This window comes from Anolis carolinensis, chromosome 3 (assembly GCF_035594765.1).
Source record: "Anolis carolinensis isolate JA03-04 chromosome 3, rAnoCar3.1.pri, whole genome shotgun sequence".
Classification (NCBI taxonomy): domain Eukaryota; kingdom Metazoa; phylum Chordata; class Lepidosauria; order Squamata; family Dactyloidae; genus Anolis; species Anolis carolinensis.
This window is the reverse complement of record NC_085843.1, coordinates 247037920-247061552: the sequence shown is the minus strand read 5'-3', so window position 1 is coordinate 247061552 and position 23633 is coordinate 247037920. Positions and strand designations below refer to the sequence as shown.

Sequence of the window (23633 nt, the reverse complement as noted above, 5' to 3'; positions counted from 1 at the left end):
TGTACAGATAGAATACCACTTACATTTATTTTTTCTAATTATTGACTGTTTAAAATTAGCACTGCCTAATATAATCCATTTATGATCAGATCTATCTCCAAACCAATACCCCAAAATATAATTTGTTTATGATCAGATAAGTAAATGATGTTTTGAACACTCTGCTTTCAAGAAACTGAACTGGAATCAACCAGAGGGTTTTTTTTTTTGCTTTTATTTTTTGCTTTTATGCAAGTCACTTCTACCTTAGTTTTCTTCCCTCGAATATGCCACTCATTACTACAAATTATCATAGTTTATGACTAAATGGCCTGCCTGCTGTTGTGGAAAATATGTTGTTCACAATGAAAATATACATAATGCAAGGAAGGATCATTGGAAACTGCTTTCTAAATGAACAACCATATGCCACAGATCATATATTCATATTTTAGAAAGGAGCTGTCAACATAATTAGTGCTGCCTTATGGATTCAGTAACAATCCATTGCCAATGAAGAAAAACAAGATGGCGTAGAAGCATAAAAATGTTGGAAACTGGAGGCACTTGTTATGAGCCCAATCTGTCATTTCAAATCAGATTGCTTAGCTCTGCAAACTTGAGCATTTCTTTTTAAAATAGAGATAGTAATGTGTGATCACTTAAATTCAAAATAATCCAAATATGAACTCCATTTACCATGTGCCTAAATACATCTGATATAGAACCATGCTAAATTTGTACCTTGATATTTTCTGTTTCACATTGTATTTTACTTCATTTGCACTATAAGCCACTAGGATCATTTATTTTATGGACCAACCACTAAAGAAAGACAGGAAGACAGACAAACAGACAGGAAGATTAGAAACACTGACCAATAAATATATACCTTCCTGGTTTATCTTCTATACACCTCAACATTTCCTTCTATACACCTCAACAAGCAATACCATAACACCAGCACCTTTTTTTCTTTGTGCTATAGTTAGTGTTTAGGATGGCTGCTTACTTGGCGTGTAGCATCCATTGCTACTAGTTTCCTGTTCATAACTATTATTTTCAGGAAGATGTTGGAAGTAATTGCTTAGTTGGAGAATTTCCTCCTGTTTTCTGATGTGTTGAAGAGTTTGCAAGTGTAGTTAGGTTTCTAGCAAGAACCTAAACATTGCACATGCATTGTATTAGACAATGACAGACCCTTGTCTACTTCACTGCAATCATTTAAACCCTTTTTAGACTAATAATTCTTATAGGTCTGACCAAGCTCCAAAAACTGAGGCAGCGAAATTGAGAAGACACAAACAAAAACAAATGTCTCTCACATAAGCCTTCAAAAACAAGCAAAACAAAATAACCCACAGTCAAAGACTTAGGGAGGACCTCCAAAACACAGCTCACCTTTGTATTCAATCTAGAACCTACACACCTGACAGCTAGCAAACTTTGAAAGGGAGGGAAGGGGAAGAGTAAAAAAATGCAGCTCCTCTAGGCTCCCAGGGAAGGAAAAGAAGAGTGCATACCCTGTGAACAGTGCACATCATTTGTCTCTTCTCTCCCCAAACTCAGACCAGTTTATGTTTTCATTAAATGGTAGGCAATAGAAGGGAATTATTTCAGGGTTCAACAGCTGCTGAGGTAAGGGGAAGACATCAACTTTTGCAGTGAAGCATTGTTTTCCTTGCTCGCTGTAGGGCTTAAACTTTAGTCAGCTCGGTCAATTATATAGCTGGTGTTATGTTTACATTGCACACTACTCTGGGCACTATTTATAGATGATTATAAATATTGTCATTGCTTTTCCCATGCACGGGTGGCATTGCCAATACAACAGTTTTCTAAATAAATGAGCTGTAGCATAATAATAATAAAAAAGAGTAAAATATTTATTGTGTGTTCCCACTCATAGCAATAGTAATTGCAAGCTAAATACTAATCTACTTAACTTAATAGCATGGAAACATGACTATGCAGCAAGGGACAATAGGAGAAAAATTCCAATGCTTTGTCACAAAGGCCATGCTCATTCTCCTAAGCATCATATAACCAACAGCTACATCCTAAACTGCTATGGGAACCAGTTTAATATCTATCAGTTATTATACTCCCCGGATCCACTGGCAGGGAAGAACTTTTTATTCTGTTTACTATTAGATGCCTATCAAATCTGTTTGTGTTGTTTGAAAGCTTATCTATGAATAGTTGTTTTCCATTCTACAAACTGTTTTCTTTTTGTTACTCTTCTGCATCTTGCTTTCCTAAGGCTGAAGATGATCCACTGTACAATCCTATGGAGAATTCTCTGAAAACCACAAATGAATTATAAGAAGTTATTAAGGGAAATAAATGTAATGGAAAGAGATGAGAGGGAGGGAGATATGGGCTGAGAGAATGAGAGGGAAAGAGCAGAGAAAATGCAGAGAAAGAGGGTCATGGTAGAAGGATAGATAATTGAAGGAGCATCAGTTATCTATCCACTGTAGAATTAAATTCAGTTTGACACCAATTTAGCTGCCATGGCTGAATACTATGGAATCATGTAAGTAGTAATTTGGTTAATATTGCAATCTAGTGGCACCTAGAATGGCATCCCAAGAGCTATCAGATATATTGAATCTCTTACCCCGGAGGTCATAGGGAAAGAGTGCTTCAATGTTTTTTTTTTTAATTTTATTTAAAGTTTTCAAATACAGTGCAAGCATATAAAAACAGGGGGTATCGTGGGGAAACAAAAAGTGGGGAAAAAAGAAAAAAAGGGGGGGTGACAAAAGAAAAGAAAAAGAGGGAAATAGGTATAGGGAGGGGGGAAGGGGAAGGGAAAGATACACAAGGAAAAGAACATTGATTCCACATAAAAATACAAAAGAACTAATAAAAACAGGAAATATCATTCTTTGGGAAGAGCACTTCCCAATCTAAACTATACCCTTAATCACCGTATTTACCTCAATTCATTCATATATATTACATAGTTAATATTACAAAATTAATGTTTATTAAGATATTCTTCTACTTTTCCCCAGTTGGTTTCTCTAATGCTTTTTCCTCTTGTCGTTCTCAGTAAAAAGGTAAGTTTGTCCATGTCTCGAATTTCATTTACTTTGTTCAACCAACTAACTTTCTTCGGCGTCTCCTCATTTTTCCAATATTTCGCGAAAGTCATTCTTGCAGCTGTAATACAGTATGTGAATAAAATATCATCATTTAAATCCAAATCTAAATTTGTGTCCGTTATTCCTAATAAATAATATTCAGGTTTAAGCGGGAACTGTTTACCTAGTATGGTTTGGATCTCTACATGGATCATTTTCCAAAATTTTTTCGTTTTGTCACACGTCCACCACGCGTGATAAAAGGAACCTACCTGGCTTTTACATTTCCAACATTTATTGTCATAATTCTTATACATTTTTCCTAATTTCTTCGGCGTTATGTACCATCTATGAAAAATTTTATACCAATTTTCTTTCAAGTCTGAAGCGTAAGTATATTTTAATTTCTTATTCCATATTGTTTCCCATTCATTTAATCTAATCGGGCGCCCGATATTCCTTGCCCATTTTACCATACAATTTTTAATTCCCTCCATTTGTGTAGACCCTTCTAATAAAATAGTATAAATTTTTGAGATCGTCTTTTTCTTTAAAGATACTATTTTGTCCCATACATTATTTAAACTGCTAAATCCAATTATCTTATCTTTAGCGAATTGTTCCTTTATTTGGGCATACTGGAACCAGGACATATTAGGAAATTTCTGTTTTATTTCCTCCTGGGATTTTAACTCATATATTCCTTGACTTCTGTTTAAGACATCCTTATATGTGGGCCACACAGACCAGCCTAGTATTTTTCTCTGGTTTGCCTCCAAAGAGGAGATCCAAAGCGGCAATTTATTATAGTAGAACTGGACTTTGTATTTTTCCCAAATTTTTATTAAAGCAGATCTAATAAAATGGTTCCCAAAGTTCTTTTCAATTAGCCTCTTATCATAACCCAAGTAAGCGTGCCAGCCCCTACATAAATCGAAACCTTCCAAATTTAATAAATGTTCTTTCTCCAGAGTCACCCACTCCTTAATCCACTGCAGAGCACAAGCCTCAAAGTACAGCTGTAGGTCAGGGAGGCCAAAACCACATCTTTTAGGCGAATCTTTCATGATGGTAAAATTTATTCTGGGTTTTTTATTTTTCCAAATAAATTTAGAGATATCCCTCTTCCACTCTTTAAAGATTTTTTGACTTCTTATTATCGGTAGGTTTTGAAAAAGATATAATAATTTTGGTAAAATATTCATTTTTACTAAACTAATCCTTCCCAATAAAGAAATTTTTAAATGTTGCCATTGCTGCAGATCCTTTTTTATCTCTTGCCATTTACTTAAGTAATTGTTTTGTAATAATTGGGCATTTTTTGCGGTGATCCATATTCCTAAATACCTAATTTTCGAAGCTACTTTTATCCCCGACATATCTTGGATAAGTTCCTTGTTCTTTTTTGTAACATTTTTTGTCAAAATTTTGGTCTTCTCTTTATTAATGTAGAACCCCGCTACCCTTCCAAATTCCTCAATTTTCTTTAACCAAATATTTAAATTATTTTTGGGTTCTTCTATTACGCAGATTATATCATCTGCGAAAGCTCTTATTTTGACCTCCTCCTTTCTTATTTTTAACCCTTTCAATTGTTCGTCCCTTCTAATGTTTCTTATTAGTATATCCACCGCAAAAATAAAAATCAAAGGAGACAGGGGACATCCCTGTCTGGTTCCCTTCTCTATATCAAATTCTTCTGAGTATTGTCCGTTAATTATCAATCTGGCTGATTGTTTATTATAAATTGCCTCTATGGTGTTCATAAAATTATGTCCCAAATCTAACTCTTTACCCAGCAGTTTAAAAAAATTCCAGTTGAGGTTGTCGAATGCCTTTTCTGCGTCTACTGCTAACAATGCCACTTCTCTCTGATGGTTACATTCATAAAATTCTATAACATCTAAAATACATCTAACATTATCTTGCAATTGTCTTCCAGGTAGAAAACCGTTTTGTTCCCTCCCGATCCAGTTTCCCAAAAAATTTTTTAATCTATTTGCCAAAATTGTTGTAAATAATTTATAGTCCGTATTCAAAAGGGAAATAGGCCTGTAGTTGCGCACATCTGTTGGTTCTTTAGGGATTGCTATCACCTCCGCTTTAGACCAAGATTCTGGAATAATCCTATCATTTAAGGCCGCATTCATAATTTTCATTAGAAAGGGTACTAGATCATCTTCTAAGACTTTATAGAAACTTAATGTAAAGCCATCTGGTCCCGGCGCTTTATTAGATTTCATTGATTTTATAGCATCTCTGATTTCTTTCTCTGTTATGTCTTTGTTTAAGTCCTCTCTTTGGGAATCAGTTATTTTTTGAAGTTTCAATGTGCTCAAGTATTCTGAAATATCTTCCAATTTTATTTCTTCTTTTTTATAAAGTTTAGTATAAAATTCTCTGAATTTACCTAGGATTTCCTCATCACTAAGGTATATTATATTATTACCAACTATTTTTGTTATTAACTGCTTCTGTCTTTTCTTTCTCACCTTCCGTGCAAGCCAGGCCCCCGGTTTATTTGCATTTTCAAAATTATCGCATTTAATAAATTTTAGTTGATTAGCTGTGTATTCTAATTCCAAGTTCTTTTTATTATTGATAAGTGTTTTCCTCCTTTTCTCTAAAAGTGATTTCTGTGGATATTTCTTTAGTTCATTCTCTATTTGAGTTATTTCCTTATTAATTTCATTCAACTTCTGGAATTTCACTTTATTTTTCTCAATCTTCTGTTGTATTAAGTAACCCCTTATAACCACTTTGTACGCATCCCACGTCACTTGGATACTGGTTTCTGATTGCCAATTAATTTCAAAAAATTCCTTCGTCAATTTCTTGTTTTTGATAATGTCAATTTCTTTTTTTAATAAATTTTCATCAAATCTCCATTTTTTCATTGTTTTTTTGTAATTCATTGACATAATTATGGGGCAGTGATCAGATTTGTTCCTTGGTAAGATATCTATTTTATCTATTTTTGTACATAGCGAGTCAGATACCCAAATCATGTCTATTCTAGCCCAGGATTTGCATCTACCTGAGTAGAAAGTGTAATCGCATGATCCCGGGTTTTTAAGTCTCCAGACATCTTGTAAGTCAAATTCTTCTCTCAATTTCTGAAAATTTTGAGGTAATAGTCTTCCTTTCTCATTCTTTTTATTTTTAAATACTTTTGTTGTATCTACTTTAATATCCATTATCCCATTGAAATCACCTAAAATTATTAAATGGTCAAATACTGAATTTGCAATATTTTTCTTTAAATCACTGATGAATTTTCTTTGAGGGCCATTCGGAGCATAAATATTGACAATTAAAATTTTATGTGAATCATAATTCAAAAGAACCGCTACAAATCTACCTTCTTGATCCTTAAATTGAAGGTTTACTTGAAATTGTTCATTTACATATAGCACTACTCCTCTTTTCTTATTTTTATCTGATGAGATAAATTCTTTCCCCAAGTTTTTATTTATTAAATGGGCACCAAATCTCTGTGAGATATGTGTTTCTTGTAAAGCTATAACATCGAATCTCCCTTTCCTTAAACTATTCATAACCTCTTTTCTCTTATTGGGCAAATTAAGCCCATTAATATTGTTAGAATAAAACTTTAAATTACACTTAAAGTCACTCAACACCATGGTCGATTCCTTCTGCACCACTTGTGGCCCGGGGTACGTTTTCCTCTTCCATTTTATCCTCTTCTTCTGAATCTATGTCCTCGTCCTCTCCTTCTTCTGATTCCTCTTCATTATCATCCCCCACGTCGGATGTGCCCGATGTTGTTGGGTTTAATTTTATCTTTAGCTCAGAGTTCTTAGGTGATGTATGTCTAGCTCTTTTTGGTTTCTTTCTTTTCACCGAGGGAGGGCTTGGAGATATGTGCATGGTATCCTTCTTGTCTTGTTTCAACTTTTGAAAAAAGTCCTTTGCCTTTTCCTCTGTAGTCAACCAATGTTTTTCTCCCTTCCAAGTAACCATTATCCCTTCGCTTCTTTCCCATCTGAAGCGAATTTTTTGTCTTTTGAGCTCATCCGTCAGGAAAAAATACTTTCTTCTTCTATTTAGTATAGCTTGAGGGAATTCTTTTAATACTATTATCTTTTTTTCCTTAAAGTACATTGGGTTCCGGTTGTTATTCATTAAAATTTCATCCCAGGTCCTTTTCTTTACAAAGTGGATAATTACATCTCTATGGGCTCTGTTTCTTCTTGAGAAATTGGTCTGAATTCTGTATACTTGGTCTATTCCGTTATCTATTGTCTCAAGGTCCTGCTGAAGAAGATCTGAGATCAATTTCACAATTATTTTTCTTAAATTTTCATTAGCTTCCTCTTGAATGTTTCGGAAGCGCAATTGAAATTCTTTTTCATTTAACTCTATTTTCTCCTGTATTTTTTCTAATTTTTCATTTTTGAATTCGAGTCCATCCAGTTTTTTCTGTAATTTTCCCTGTGTTTTAATTATTTTGGTATTCTCTACTTTCAAATCATTAATGTCTTTGTGTGATTTTTCCAATTCCCTTTTCAGAATTCCAATATCCTCCTTAATTTCTTTTTTCATCTCCAACATTTCTTGGTGTAACTCCTTTTGTTGGTAGGCTTGTTTGTCTAACTTCAGTTGCGCCTCTCTTTGGTGTTCTTCCTGTCTCTCTGCCAGTTTTTGAATCTCTTGTAAAATATCCCTCAGATTTATATCCTCCGCCTGTGAGGGTCTTCTAAGTTGGCTTCTACTGTTCATCTCCTTTTCTGCTCTAAATTTGGGGACTGCCATAGTTAATTATCCTGTCCAATATGTCCAATATATGTACTGATAATGCGGGGCTTCTGTCTTATGGTACTACCAACCACTCGCTGCACTCGATAACCAGGCTTATATACAGGTCTCCTGGCCCGTGGCTCTGCCTCTATGGAAGTTATTTTCTTAATCTTGTCAATCCTTCCGTAGTACTAAATGTCTACTTGCCAAATCTGCCTTTGTTTCTCCGCGTCTCGTCTTCCCCTCTGTCTGCACCACTGGGTGAGTAGCAACTCCGGCAGGACCCTTCCACCGCACCAGTGTTTCCGCCGGTTCTCTTAGAGAGGAGCACCGCCAATGGCTTTGCTTCCTCTTCCTCTTCCCCGGCCCCTTTTTTTTTGGAGCTGCCACCAGGCGACTCACTCACTTCCCCTACCGGAAATGCTCGATAGTTTTTAGAGCTTGCGGGCGTTCCGTAGAAGTACAGACAGAGATTGTTTACAAGAAGGAGGCTTTAGTCATAACAACATGGCCCCCAAGGTCAAAAGGTAGGCTGTTTATCTTCTCTTCTCTTTGTTTCACCTCCCGCCACCGTTTGCAAACACGGGTATTCCAAAAAAACACGGGTATTCCAAAAAAACAACAACGTAAATTTACTTCTTGTTCCTTCGCCTCAATCTACCGTCCAGTTCGAACAATAAAGATCTTGTTTAAGATCTTGACTTGTTTAAGATCTTGACTTTCAAATCTTCACTAGAGTTGGCTGTATTTATGGTTATTTATTCGGTGTTAACCCAAAAGAAAAGTTCCACTCACAATTTCCTCGGTCACGATCCTATATTCCTTTTTTTTTCTTTAAAATCATGGGCAAGGCTGGCAGTTTAGTGCGGATGTCTCACCCGCTGCCGATCCCTTGGTCCGCGATCCCGCGCCGCCCGGACCCGTTCCCCTCGCCCTTCGGTCGAGGATCGGATCTACGGGGTGCGCTAGGTCTAGCGTCTCTTCCTGCTTCGATCCACTGGAAGAGGGGAGCCTAAGACTCTACCCGACCACTGGGAACCGGAGGCTTACCGAGAGCTCTCAGTAAGTCCGTCCTGCCGCCATACATGCCCACCGGAAGTCGACTCTAGCGTCGACTGGTCCATGAGTGCTTCAATGTTTGAGATGGACATTTAACTATGGATCCCCACTTATTGCCCTTGCAAAGATTCTACAGCTTTTATCTCCTCAACATTGGAGTTCAGATATCAGATGATGAAAAAAGTGAGAGGTTTGACATAATTTACAGAGTAACTCAGTTTTAGTAACAAACTGGAGGTTGAATCAACCCATTATGAAAGATAGAGACACATACAAAAATATAATAATCAAATTTATGGGGGCACAACTTATCTCCTGAAAACTTTTGATTTATATTTTCTTAAAATATATTTATTGTTTATTTCACATCGATACAGAAATTCCTTGTTGCGTTCATGAGACACACCCACACAATGCAGCTGACACTCTAACACTCTTGATGATCCAGGAATTCCATTCCACTTCTCTTCAAGTTTTCATGCTTACTGAAATCTCTCAGTCTAATAATGAGAAAAACAAACAGGGCATGTATCATACCAGACTGTTCCTCTTAATGATATTGATTATGTGATTCTTTCTAGTTCCTAGTCTGTTATTGGATATTTCAGCCTGTTGAGCAACAGTATTTCCTCACATATTTGTCATTTGTGGGAAATTACAATGGCTTCTAGGGTAAGCTATAAATAGAGAAAGACACATATGCTCTTTACTAATGTTTTTCAAGTATCACCCCCCCCCCCCCCATTTCTACATAAGGTCTTTTAAGTGAAAAAAAATGTCAAATTGTTTGCTGGCATTTTAAAACGCCCTTGATTGTCAATATGTGTTTGGCTTGCATATGAAAATCTGTAAACACTTTATATATTTTTCAGTCATAGTCTTTTGTATAAGCAATTTTCTTCATGTTTTGTATGTTTATTGATCTCATGTTTGTATTTGTATACACTTTTTCAAAACAGGAAAAAGCATCAAAAATTTGAGAAAGAATCACATATTAATTTGGCATTGTAAATTGTGTTGATTTATATTAAATTGAAGAACAAACCAAACATCTCTAAGTTTGCAAGGCCTGAACAGGGCAGTGGATGTCCAGGATTCCTGGAGGTTTCTCATCCATAGATGTTCCCCATAACTTGAAGGAAACTTGATTGTAAACAATAACAATTTTGGGGTTTCTGCATGAATTTCCAGCACTGTTTTTACTTTGAACTTTCACTAGGGAAAATTTGGCCTGCAGATGTAATTGGACATTTTTGACTAATGTGGAAGTCTATATTTAGCTAAAATCTATATAAGCAGAATATGGCACATTGCACTTGCAGATCTGAATTATCATTAATAATATTGTAGGGTATATTAATAATTTTCCTGCACTGATCATACATAGTTTTCTGCATGTGTTCTCTACTCACACCAAAACTGCATAAGAATTGATCCATTTTTTTCACATTCGCTGCCTCCAAAAATGTTTTGTGCATGGGAAAATGAATGAAAGTTTTGCAGAAATTAATCTTTCTCCCATTTTCTGAAGTGTAAAAAAATTTGCAGCTGATTTCCTTTTCCTTGACACAATATCTTGACCATTTAGACACAGTTTTTGTTGTTCTTGAAAAAGTAAATATCAACCAATATTCTCCACATCCCTAATTCTGTTGTGTTTCCTTTCCTAATGTCTCATGATAGTAAAGAGTAGCAGAGTTATCCAGGGAGCCTTATGTTTCCGTTCCTGCAGCCTCCTATAGAAAGAAAAAGGCATCATTTTGTGCCTCTCAGGGATCCTATGAAGGTTTAGGAGGGTGATACTTTATTCTTAAAGCTGACCACAAGAATGCAAGCAACTGTTGCCTGGCTGTCCCCCACCACCTCATGGGTTTCTGGGCATAGAATGGCCAAAGGGCCCAGTGAGAACTTAGTTAGCCAATGCAACGCAGAATTATGCCACATATAAAAAGAGGTTGCCCAGAAAATATGATATTTTTCCACCCAGAAAATTTAATTTTTGCACCCAAATAAATTTTTTCCAAAAAACATTTTCCTCAAATGCTTTAAATGTGAAGAATTTCACAGATGTTATCCTAGTAGGGTATCCTGGATGTTACAATTACATTTATTTCCACCAAGGATGTGAAATATTACAAGTTATCATAGAAACATAGAGCTGGAAGGGATTGTAAGGGCCCTCTAATCCAACCCCCTGTCATGCAAAACTACATAACTAAAGTGATTTTCAAATAGGAAATCCAAATTTTATTTAAAGACACACACATGCACATAAAGGTGGTTATCTTATCACTTCTCATATCTTTTCTCTTGGTGTTCTTTATAGCCTCATTATGTGAGTAATCAATCAAAAGACACCATTGCCTCAGTTTACCTGGAAGCTTAGGGTGGGGGCAACTGCGGTATTTAAGATGCTTTAGACATGTCTCCACAGTCTTTTCTCCTTGGGTATGCTGGTAATGTGCCAATGGGGATTTTAAAGTCAAAAATATCTGGAGGGCCATGCACTCTTGATATAGATGCAACTGCACACACAGGTGAAAATCCTGGATTGATCTCTAAAATATTGAGTAACATACCAACTATAAATTTGCTGGACATTCTCCTGTATTAATAATTCTGGATTTGTATATATGCCAGAGGAATGAACATTATTTAGTTCACTGACTTCAGAGGAGTCATAATAATGTTTAACTACAGATAATATATGTAGTCAATTTTTTTCCTTCAACAAATTCATTTCCCCCCTCATCTACCTAAACACCATCAGGAATTCATTAATGGACCTTTATTTTTGTAAACACTATTAATTATATGCATAAGTTCACATCTTGTAAAAATATTTTAATTAGTTTTACCTTGCAGGCTGGAACAGCTGCTACTCATTCACCAGAGGGGAGAGATTTCGGTTATTTACACAGATCACGTCTTTATAACTACTCCCATCCATCTCATGCTACCCAAAACCTTCCACAGGATTCAGCTGAGGATCTGGGAAGCAGGATATTAGCACCATTAACGCTTAACACCTTGTCCTCTTGCAGCAAGCACGAAATCAGCTATCATTCTGAAAATACACACAATTAATACCTTTTAGCTGCAAGAAAGTAGTGATATTTCCTATATTCTAATTTCATTTTGTCCACTAGTTTTGAATGGTGATGTTCCCAATCATGTAAACCAAAACGTTCAGTTAAACACTAAATATCTATGCATCCATCTTTATAATATCTGATGAATAGTATCCCATTGGCCATCTTGAGCTTGAAGAGATAGCATACCTCAAATAGTGTGAAGCCCATTAGTCCTGTTGGTAGTCCATAAAATAAGCTAGTAGACAGGGGCCCACAACCTCAGTGCCTGCTCCCTCTCCTCCAAAGTACCACTGGGACAAAATAAAAATCTCCAGATGGGAGAGCTACTTTGAAAATGAAAGATGTTCTTCTTTTCAACGTTTTTGCTATTAATTTCTTATGCTGGCTTCTCTAGAATTTCGATTGGTGGCACTAGACTTTCTGTAAAGAAATACAAAACTAGCAAATTGCTTTTAAATGACTACTTTCTAGTTACAATTACAAAAAAACTGTAACTTTCTAGTTACACTTGATACTGGCCATTAGGAATTAATTTAAGGAAAAAAATCAAGTCCTATCAACAGTTAGGTTTCTGCTTATAAATCATGTGTTTTATAGCCCTTCTGTTGTGGTTTAGGACTGTCTGTCACCTCATTCAACTTTTGATAATATATTAAAGTGTCATAGTTCTGCCCACTAAGGCAAAGGTCTTATTGGTAGTTTCAAGCAGAGTGTACCTACTGAATCAGTGATACATGGGATCTGATCTTCCATGGCACTTAGAAATGATGCCACAGAGCTTTGGAGATGGAATCCCCTCCCCTTCCCTCTCCAAAGCTCTATCGCATTGGCATGGTTGGGTGCATGGCCAATGAGGTGGGGGTTTCCCCCCTCATGTTGCACATTTTTAGTGCCAGTTCATGCCACATTTTGGCTAGTGTCTCTTAGAGGGGTCCAAGCTACCACTGACAAATCTAGAGGGTTAAGTATAAGGTTTCAAAATGAATATAACTATAATTTATTTTGTGGGGGAGAAAACAGCTTCAAGGACTCTCATATAAACTTGCAAAGTAGGAAATTAGATAAGAAGGAAGTGGAAAACCATCCAGTTCTGGTCTCTACTCTGAACAATATTAAGAATAAGAAGCTATGTAATTAATCCAAATAACATTCATATCAACATTAAAAATGTCAGCTATTCTTTCAATTTCAGAAAAGGGTTATTAATTTGTAAGGAAACACAGCCAAAGTGATTCTTAAAATTTCAGAAAGCTGTAAAACATCACATTGAGTCCCTATATTGTGAGAAAGGTGAAATAAAAATAAAGCAAATAAAATACAATTAAATAAAATGTTTCTATGTTACATACAGCATACATTCTGTTTCAGGAAATGTAAACTTCATGCATAAAATTAGAAAATCTTATTTACTTTAATAGCATTCACAAAACTAGTTCTCAATATATGTGTTGGAGATGTAGGAAGTAGGAAAAAATCTGGGATGATAATATAAAACAAACTTTTATGCACATGAATGCTGCTTCAGACATTTTTTTTCAGGATCTCCTATATCTTAGCTGGATCAACAAAATTCTTGACATTCCATGTATGCTGTTTATTTATTGCTATGGAGCATTGGAAACTTGATAATGCCTTCTCCCTCCTCTTACATTTTTAGTTCACTGAATAGGTTTTATTATGTCAAAGATTTACAGTTCTCTCTAATGTTATACATATAAATATTTTCACTATCCACCAGCCCTATAAAATAAAAATGCTTTAGTACTACATAACTACTTTGCATTCCTTCATGTTGCTAACACAAAAATATTACAAAATAATTGTATTAAAAGACAGAAATTTTTAAAAGGTAGAGGAAATAGGACATTGTAGTACCTCTCAGATATGTTGCAATGAATTTTCAGGTATACTGCAATACACATATTCATGTGATCAGTTCCGAATGCAAGCAGAAATGGATCTGCACCAGCTCTCTCACCAACCCTCACTACTCAGATGTGAAAAGACAAATCCTGTCAGATTCCATTTGTTCATTATCATTACCATTCCATCCCAAATATTCACGCAAAAAGTGCACAAAATTAGAATCTTTTTGCTACATTATATTGGGACAATGCCTTCTTGATTGATTTTGCATATACAGTAGAGTCTCACTTATCCAACATTCACTTATCCAATGTTCTGGATTATCCAATGCATTTTTGTAGTCAATGTTTTCAATACATTGTGATATTTTGCTGCTAAATTCATAAATACAGTGATTACTACATAGCATTACTGCCTATTGAACTACTTTTTCTGTCAAATTTGTTGTATAACATGATGTTTTGGTGCTTAATTTGTAAAATCATAACCTAATTTGATGTTTAATAGGCTTCTCCTTAATGTCTCCTTATTATCCAACATATTAGCTTATCCAATGTTCTGCCAGCCCGTTTATGTTGGATAAGTGAGACTCTACTGTATTGCTTAATAGGGATGTGCATTTCAGGAAAAATCCTTCCCAAATTTTGTGATGTTTTCTAACACCTCCCCCCGCCCCCCAATCCATTTTCCCGGGAACTTTCATTTTTTGGAATGGGCAATAAGCCATTTTTGGGACAGCAGCCAGATTTTCTGGAGCAATCCAGCTATAGGTGGCAATCGGGGGGCTTCATGCTTCCCATTACCATTGCAAGCCTCCCAGGTTTCAGAACGTTTGGGTCATCCCACCACTTTTAGTGATTTTTAAAGTTTCATGAAATAACATATCCTTTTAAAAAATCCAAAGCTCCTCCTCTTATCCCCGGGAATGTCTCCACAGGGAGGAGCATCAGCTGGGCGCAGAGGGAGTGTGTGCGAGAGTGAGCCATAGATGTGAACATTACAAACAACTTCCAAGGGTTTTGTTTATTTTTATTTATTTTTAATAAGTGTTTGAAGTGGGGAAAGCTGCTACTGCTAGACTGGTGCAGTGGGGCAGGTAGAAACCACCTGAGTGTACACTTGCACATAAACACACAAGCCAGATGAACTGGAGCAGCAGCGACACACAAACCCAAACAGGTAGGGCGGGGGGGGGGGGGGGGAGAAATGAAAGAGTTAGAGAGGTGAAGGAGAAGGCCTTTTTTGTTTATATATATATATATATATATATATATATATATATATATAGAGAGAGAGAGAGAGAGAGAGAGAGAGAGAGAGAGAGAGAGAGAGAAGGCTCCCTTTCCACACAAAAACACACACTTCCACTGTATGCCATTTTCACAATTGTCCACACACAAAAATACACCACACAATAAGGGTGTTATTTTTTTAAAAAAAATTCTGAAATCTCTTTTTGCATGTAGTGTGTATGTTAAAATTGGCACCTTTGATCCCCTTAAAAGAGGCTATTGTATTTGCAAATTTCATTCAATTATGCCATGAATTTTTTAAAATTTAAAACATTCCCACATGACAATGAATACCACAAAAATCCTGCACCTATTTCTCCAAGATCTAGGACATTATCATATGGGAGATTTTTTAGCCACTTGCCATACTGGGGCTACTCTTTGCGATAGTACATACCCCATCTATGGGTGAAGTAATGAAGAAGTATATTTGTGCTGTTACTTTTGTAACATTGTGAGCCGCCCCGAGTCCCCACGGGAAGATGGTGGCAGGGTATAAATAAAGTATTATTATTATTATTATTATTATTATTATTATTATTATTATTAAGAAGTGTTGGATTCCATTTCCTCACCACCACAATAAGCTATGTGTCTTTTGAGTAGCTCCAATGGAGCTACCCACATTTTTTAGGCCTTTCGCCTGTCTGATGGGGGAAAGGGCAATGGGTGTTGCCACCCTTTTCCCTGTCTGATGGGGGCAAGGACAGGGTGCCAACACGCCTTGTCCCCATGCCCTCATGTGATGGGGAAAGGAGGGATGGTGTGTGGGTCATAGAATCATAGAATAATAAAGTTGGAAGAGACCTCATGGGCCATGTAGTCCAACCCCCTGCCAAGAAGCAGGAAATCTCATTCAAAGCACCCCCAACAGATGGCCATCCAGCCTCTGCTTAAAAGCCTCCAAAGAAGGAGACTCCACCACAGTCTGGGGAGAGAGTTCCACTGCCGAACGGCTCTCACAGTGAGGAAGTTCTTCCTGATGTTCAGGTGGCATCTCCTTTCCTGCGGTTTAAAGCCATTGTTCCGCATCTTTAAACGTCACCATAAGGTGCCACCCAATTGCTGGCAAAACAGAACTTGGGTGCCCATAAATATGGGGCCACAATCCCCTAGGGTCTACTACATTTGAAAATGTCATCCAATTTTAATAAATGGAAGGTTTGGGTTTCCAAGGTATTCCATGAGATTATTGGTAAATTCTAGCTTCAGAACTCTATATTTTTGCTAGCACTTCCTCTTCTGGGGTTTAATGGGGCATAAAAAACGTAATAACTTTTGAAATGCTGCTCAGAACCTCATCGAATGAATGAATATTTTTCTTCTACAACAAGCCTGATTAATATACATCAGTGGATTTCAACAAAATTTAAAAGAAATATATTATATGCCTGGTAGGAAAAGAGGTCAATGTGTTAATTTTCAGCACTTTGTAATTTATCGTACTTTTGACATTTATCAGATTGGTTTGAAATTTGCCACATTTGTTTATTGTTTGATAAATGTAAAGTTATTACTTCAACCTATATTATTTTATAAGGAATAGATTCATGAAGTTCATAAAGGATGAAACTTTTTAATTTGATTTGGCTTAACCAGTGTGGCAATCTCATGCCCTTTTTAAAAATAACAGTGATGTTGGCAATTAACATTGGATGTTAATTTAGCTGTAACTATCTTCCATGTTTTAAAAAAAGTATGTTGAAATTATCTATTTTGAAACCTTGAAACTCTTTTCATTGTGGAAGTATGTAAAAGATTCAAGCCATTCCCTCCTGGGGGAAAGCTTCCATTAACATCTGCAATAGTGCAATATAAATGACTGCCAAAATGTGAAAATTGCCCTCATAGCCTTGACATTGCTACCAAGAAGGTTCAAGGATTATGGGAACAGACTATCCACATGCTTTCAATCATTGATATAGTATGCCATTTCAAATATTATAGAAGTTATATTGATTATTTTCTTTCCCATTCAGCTTTTTCATTCTATGGCAGGGGTCCTCAAACTTTTGGAGTGGAGGGCCGGTTTATGATCCCTCAGACTCTTGAAGGGCCGAATTATCATTTGAAAAAAAATACGAACAAATTCCTATGCACACTGCACATGTCTTATTTGTAGTGCAAAAAAACCCCAACAACAATTATTATTATTATTATTATTATTATTTACTACATTTATATCCCACCCTCTCTCACCCCGAAGGGGAGTCAGAGCGGCTTACAAGTTGTATTATATTATTAGCATAGCACAATATTAGCATTATATATTACTATATTGTACTATACCACTATATGGTAATATTATTAGTAATATTAAATTGAATATATAATGTATAATTAATATTATATTGCATTATTATTAGTATAATTATATTGTATGACATTATAATATTATTAATAATATAATATGTATACACAATATATTATATTATTACCATAGCACAATATTGGTAAATGAAAGAACAATACAATATTTAAAAATAAAAACAATTTTAACCAACCTATCAGGATTTCAATGGGAAGTGTGGGCCTGCTTCTAGCCAATGAGAATAGTTAAGTTAAGTAGGATTGTTATTGTTGTGTGCCTTCAAGTCATTTCAGACTTTGGGTGAGCCTAAGTCTAAAACTGAGGACGGGGGCCAGGTAAATGACCTTGGAGGGCCGCATCCGGCCCCCGGGCCTTAGTTTGGGGACCCCTGTTCTATGGTAATAGTAATATGTGTTCTGGCATCCAAGTTTAATTTCATTAATAGTTGCTATCATATATGAAGATCAATGATGTAACAGAGTTACTACCACTCCCTGTCCCTTATGAAGGATCTCTAATATAGGGAGAAAGGTCATACTTATCTTCTCACGCCAATGATAAACTTACATTTCTGGGATGAGAGAAGAATATTACACAGCCAAAGCAAAACCTTTGATATGCTGAGGGAATTCTGAAACCCAATGGAAACTACAATCCATTGTGGAATATTGCTAAATAATGGAGTGGATTTCCATTGCCTCTCAAAATTCCACAGAATAGAACTGGGTAGTTAGTTAGGTTATCACCAATAGAAACCACCATTTTTGTTAGGTTGTTTTATGGCTTCAGTAGAAAATTAATTTGCCAATCTGGGAGTGTAACTTCAGGAGCACAGTATATTAGGTTAGCCCTCCAAATCCTTTGAGAGATAACTTTACAAAATCCTCACTGACTTAAAACTTTGGAGGATTGAATTCAAAAACATATGGCGTGCTAATTTAAAACATGGTAATGAATGTGATATCCTTTAAATTATGTACTTTATTAAATCATAACATTTCAATTATTTTGTCAATGCAACAATTAGTTCATTATTTGTTTCAAATATTGTCAGTGGTACAGAACAGTGAGAAAACTAGATACAATGCTTAAATCTTGTGTGTGGTATGTGGATTGTTGTTTTTCCCCAAAGCAACTGTACAGAAATTGTTTTGAAAATGGTAGAATGTAGATTAATTTCTGGATTTATAAAATGTTTCTATTTTACACAGAACTGGTATGATTTTTCCTTAGTGTCTTGAAATGTAAGTGTTCTGTTGTCACAAGACTTCACTGGAAATTTTACAGATTGTAAATAAACCATAGTAAATAATGATTTGTACTCTTTTGGAGAGATTAAAAATTTGAGGCATTCATTTTAGGGCACTGAAAAGACTTTTGGAGCCACACCACTTTGCAATTATGCCTACTTCAAATTTATAAGGAGCCTTTAAAAACTATTTATGAAGATGTATAATTCCAATATGTCTCTTTTAAAAGAAGCATCAGGAGAAATTAATAAATGTCTTAAGAGGAGAAATGAAATCAGGGCAGGGTACAAATTATCTATTATATTCAAGATCTATAATCTTCCAAAGTAGAAATTATACTCCCAAAACAAGATGTGGTCTATTCTGAAAGTGTGATAGAAGATTAGTAAAATACAAAATGAAGGTTAAATCAAAAGCAATAATCCTATGAGCCTTTGGTCATTATTCCCTGTAAACTCCCATCTGTTGGAATCACATGAGCCCTATTTATGCATTCAAACAACCAATGTATAATAATAAAAATGTGTGTTGTAGGGGAAAATCTCCATTATAACTTAAAGACTGTGAAACTCATAGCCTGTAATTTGGCATATCTACTGAGAAAACCCTGAGGGTGTGCATCTTAAAGCCATTTTGTTTTTCAACAAGGCTAATACATTTAAATTAATTTAAAGCTGAGTGTGGCCTGAAGTCTTATACTGAGTCACTAGGTGTCAGACAGAAGACTCCTCTTGAATAAGATGTCACATAATGACTCTCCTCAAGAGTAAAAAACCATATGATGACTTGAGCATAGACACAGTTTGGTAGTTAATAAATGTCTCGAGAAAGCTGAATAACCAATGCTGTGGACTTTGTTTTCTTTAGAAAGATATACCTATATCTCATGAAGCTGTTGAAGGCACAGGAACATGTAATTCTTTGCTAACTTGATTCTGAAAGAAAGCAACAAGATATTATAGCAATTTTCTTTCTTTTGTGAGATGTCTTTAAATTTTATACACACTTAGTAGAGATCTGGGATTTTATTTTTATTTATTTTATTTCATGTCAAATGCATTGCATAACATTATACTTTGGTGTTTCAATTTTGTTGATTTGAATTGTACGTTGTTTAAATTTTTGCAACCATCTTTGGGCATTTGATAACCAACTATGGAATAACAAGACCAGACAAAAAGGGCCACTGTTTTCTGACCTATAACCTATTTAAGTTGTGTTAAACCTGGAAAGAAGCAACGGGGGAAGCAACCTGATGCCCTATCATTCACCAGAGTGCCAAGGTGTAAACCAAAGTCATATATGCTTTGCTTGCTACCTGCCAGTGACAACATATTTACAGGCACCACTTATAGCCAATCATCAAAGTCCTCCAGAATCAGTATGGTTTTGGTTTAAAAAAAATGGATAATGAGAATAAATTTTCAAATCAGAATCAATGTGACAAGGTAAAATTCATACTATATTGTAGGCAGTGAAACAAAAATCTGAAGAGGTGGCCAGGACTTAAATAGCTTCTGGCCTTTCCCCTATATTGCACAGCATTTTGGCACACAGTCCCAGATGGAACAGTCTTTGTTCTGTTCTCTATTCCTGGAGGCCATCAAACATACACTTTTGCCTGCAGCACCATTCGCCACACAAGTGCAGGTACATATTAGGTGCAACAATATCATTGCCTACCAGTGACATGCTATTATGGTCTAAAATTAGCTGACTCCTTTCACATGAAAGGCTAGCACGATTTTGAAAAAAATGTTTGGGTTTTAAATGATGTATGTCTTTTGAGGCACCTGATAATCCCAAGGATGATAGGAGCATGCCAGAATATAGTACTTCACGATCTTAGATAATGCACAGCTATTTGAATTTCAGAGTGCACTGAGCCATGTGTAGTCAGAATAACAGCTTGTTGAAAAAGGCACATTCCTCTCTGCTGGCATAAATATCATAGCCACAGATGTGACTGAAGCGACATTTGTGAACAAATCTATTGACCAAAATTCCCTGGAATATGCCAAGGAAGAGAAAGAGTGGTAGCTCAGTGTTGTTTTATTGTAGAATATTCTATACTCAGTCCTCAGTGGGGGAAAAAACTCCTAAAAGAGTGCAATCTCCTCTCCTGATGCAGAAATTCCGAGCTAAATGGCTTAATTAGATCAATGATAATTTCCTACGGTCTTATGAGAGACCAAATTGGCAAATACAGTTAGTTAAGCTAAATGTAAGGAAGGAAACTGTGTTTTGCCTGATTTTTTAAAAAATAGAGTTGACAGACTGGGTTATTTTATCAGACAGATGGGAGTCGAAAGGCACATTCTTTCGATGGAAGGACTCCTTCTGCTAGAGGAAGGACTTCTGCATAGGAAAACAACTTTTAGATCCAGCTACGGAAGTTAATTTTTTTTTCTGTATCAGAGTTGCTTAATTTTTCTGAATTTCATTGGCATTTCCATCCTGCCCATGTTTCATATTAGGTGAAAGACTGTTTTTTCCTTCTTGTAGTGAAAACCATCCCGGAATATCTGTTTCCTAATGTGCACATCTATTTATGTGTTTAAACTGATGTATGCCTTCCCATGTTGAATAAAGCATACTTATTTTCATCTTTAAAAATGTACTATCCACACACACACACACACACACACACACACACACACTTCATTTTATGCACACATTTCTCCAGAACATCTTGCAACCCTCACAGATGTGGGATTCTTAGGGCAACATGAAATGTCTTGGCAGATGCAAAAAGACTACTCTACAAGACTCTTGTCTAAATACCATAAAGGACCCAGATCCCATCTGATCTTGACAGCTAAGAAGGGACTGCTCAGGTTAGTACTTGGATGGGAGACCACCAATGAATACTAGGTGCTATAAGCTATATTTCAGAGGAAGGAAATAGCAAAACCTCTTTTGCATATTCCTTTCCTAAGAATAACCTAAGAATTCATGGGGTCACCATAAGTCAACCTACAACTTGAAGATGAACATGCACTCGAACAGACACACACACTTACTTTGTTCTCAGGTGTCATCTTCTCCACTCAGGAAGATGCAAGGAGAGGCTTAATGGCTGCCAGGGACACTTTTCAGTAAGTTTTAGGGGAAAGATTTGGGGCTTTGGGGTAGCTTAATGCTATCCCAATTTCAATCTGGATAGCATGTAGCCACTCCTACAGAGAAAGCCTGGTTCTTGGTTTGGGGGTGGGGACTAGAATGCGAGCGGAAGAGTTAATTTAACAAATTTCTGCTTGCGTCTTAACAGAGCCGGTCCAATATGGAGGCCAATGAAGCCCCCGCTTGGAGCGCAGGGTCCCCAAAGGCGCCATCGAGGCCCCCCCCCCACGGGGACCACTCGGCTCCCTCGCCAGCGAATGCAATAGGCTTCAGTTGAAGCCTTACGTGTTCAGCAGCCACAGGCATGGCTCTTTCTTCCCTTCTCTCTCTCCCCTACCTGCTTCTCTCTCTCTCTCCCTCTCTCTTTCTCTCCGACCTCTGAGGCCTGGATCCGCCCTCCGGGGCCTTCTCCCGGTCTCTGAGGCCTGCATCCACCCTGCAGGGCCTTCTCCCGGCCTCCAGGCCCTTTGCTCGGCCTCAAGGGTCTGTGGCAGGCATCCTCAGAGGTTGTGAGGTCTGTTGGAAGCTAGGTAAGTGGGGTTTATATATCTGTAGAAGGTCCAGGGTGGGAGAAAGAGGTTGGATGGCCATCTATAGGGAGGATTCTAATTGTATCTCCTTGCCTGGAAGTCTGGGGAAATTTCCTTCCCTGATGCTTTTTTAAAGCAGAGGCTGGATGGCCATCTGTTGTAAAGGTTCTAATTGTATCTCCTTGCCTGGGAGTCTGCCTATCAGCTTATCTAGTGCTTTTTTAAAGCAGAGGCTGGATGGCCATCTATTGGGAGGGTTCTAATTGTATCTCCTTGCTTGGGAATCTGGGGAAATTTGCTTATCTGGTGTTTTTTTAAAGCAGAGGCTGGATGGCCATCTATTGGGAGGGTTCTAATTGTATCTCCTTGCTTGGGAATCTGGGGAAGTTTGCTTATCTGGTGTATTTTTAAAGCAGAGGCTCGATGGTCATCTGTCAGGACACGTCCTTTTTTCTCTCTCAAGTCTCCCCCCCTTTTTTTTCTCAAGTCATCTGGCATAAACGTAACTATCATGTCTCCAGTGGACTAGTGAAATAATGTCCTTTTGGATTGAAATTTTTTTTCAAGCTATTGATTGTTGAAAATGTGGGTACAGAGTTGGTCCAGATAACTTCATATAGTTTATCAAACATTCTTCTTCTTCTTCTTCTTTTTTAAAAAATATTTATTCAGGTTTTACATATATATGATAAAAGAAACATGGCAATGCCAAAAGACAAAAGAAAAAAAGAAAAAAGAAAAAGGGGGAAAATTTAAAAATAAAATAAAATCAAAAAATAAAGTTCCCTACTTCTGGTCTGTAGGATTCAGGAAGCAAGGCAAGTTGGGTTTATTTATCTGTGGAATAATGTCCAGGGTGGGAGAAAGAGCTCTTGTCTGTTTGAGGCAAGTGTGAATGTTGCAATACAGTAGAGTCTCACTTATCCAACATAAACGGGCCGGCAGAACGTTGGATAAGCGAATATGTTGGATAATAAGGAGGGATTAAGGAAAAGCCTTAATATCATACCAAAATATCACAATACAGTAGAGTCTCACTTATTCAACGTTCTGGATTATCCAATGCATTTTTGTAGTCAATGTTTTCAATACATTGTGATATTTTGCTGCTAAATTCATAAATACAGTAATTCCTACATAGCATTACTGCGTATTGAACTAACTTTTCTGTCAAATTTGTTGTATAACATGATGTTTTGGTGCTTAATTTGTAAAATCATAATGTAATTTGATTTTAATAGGATTTTCCTTAATCCCTCCTTATTATCCAACATA

General features: G+C 36.5%; 1 long non-coding RNA gene across 1 annotated transcript; it reads right to left on the bottom strand.

The window, feature by feature from the left end:
- Positions 1 to 9195: 9195 nt before the first annotated feature.
- Positions 9196 to 18858, bottom strand: LOC134297827 (uncharacterized). Its single transcript, XR_010004711.1, has 4 exons — positions 18023 to 18858; positions 13862 to 13973; positions 11750 to 11958; positions 9196 to 9391 (listed from the first exon to the last, which is right to left on the bottom strand). It is a non-coding gene; the product is annotated as an uncharacterized LOC134297827 (long non-coding RNA).
- Between the last annotated feature and the right edge of the window lie 4775 nt (positions 18859 to 23633).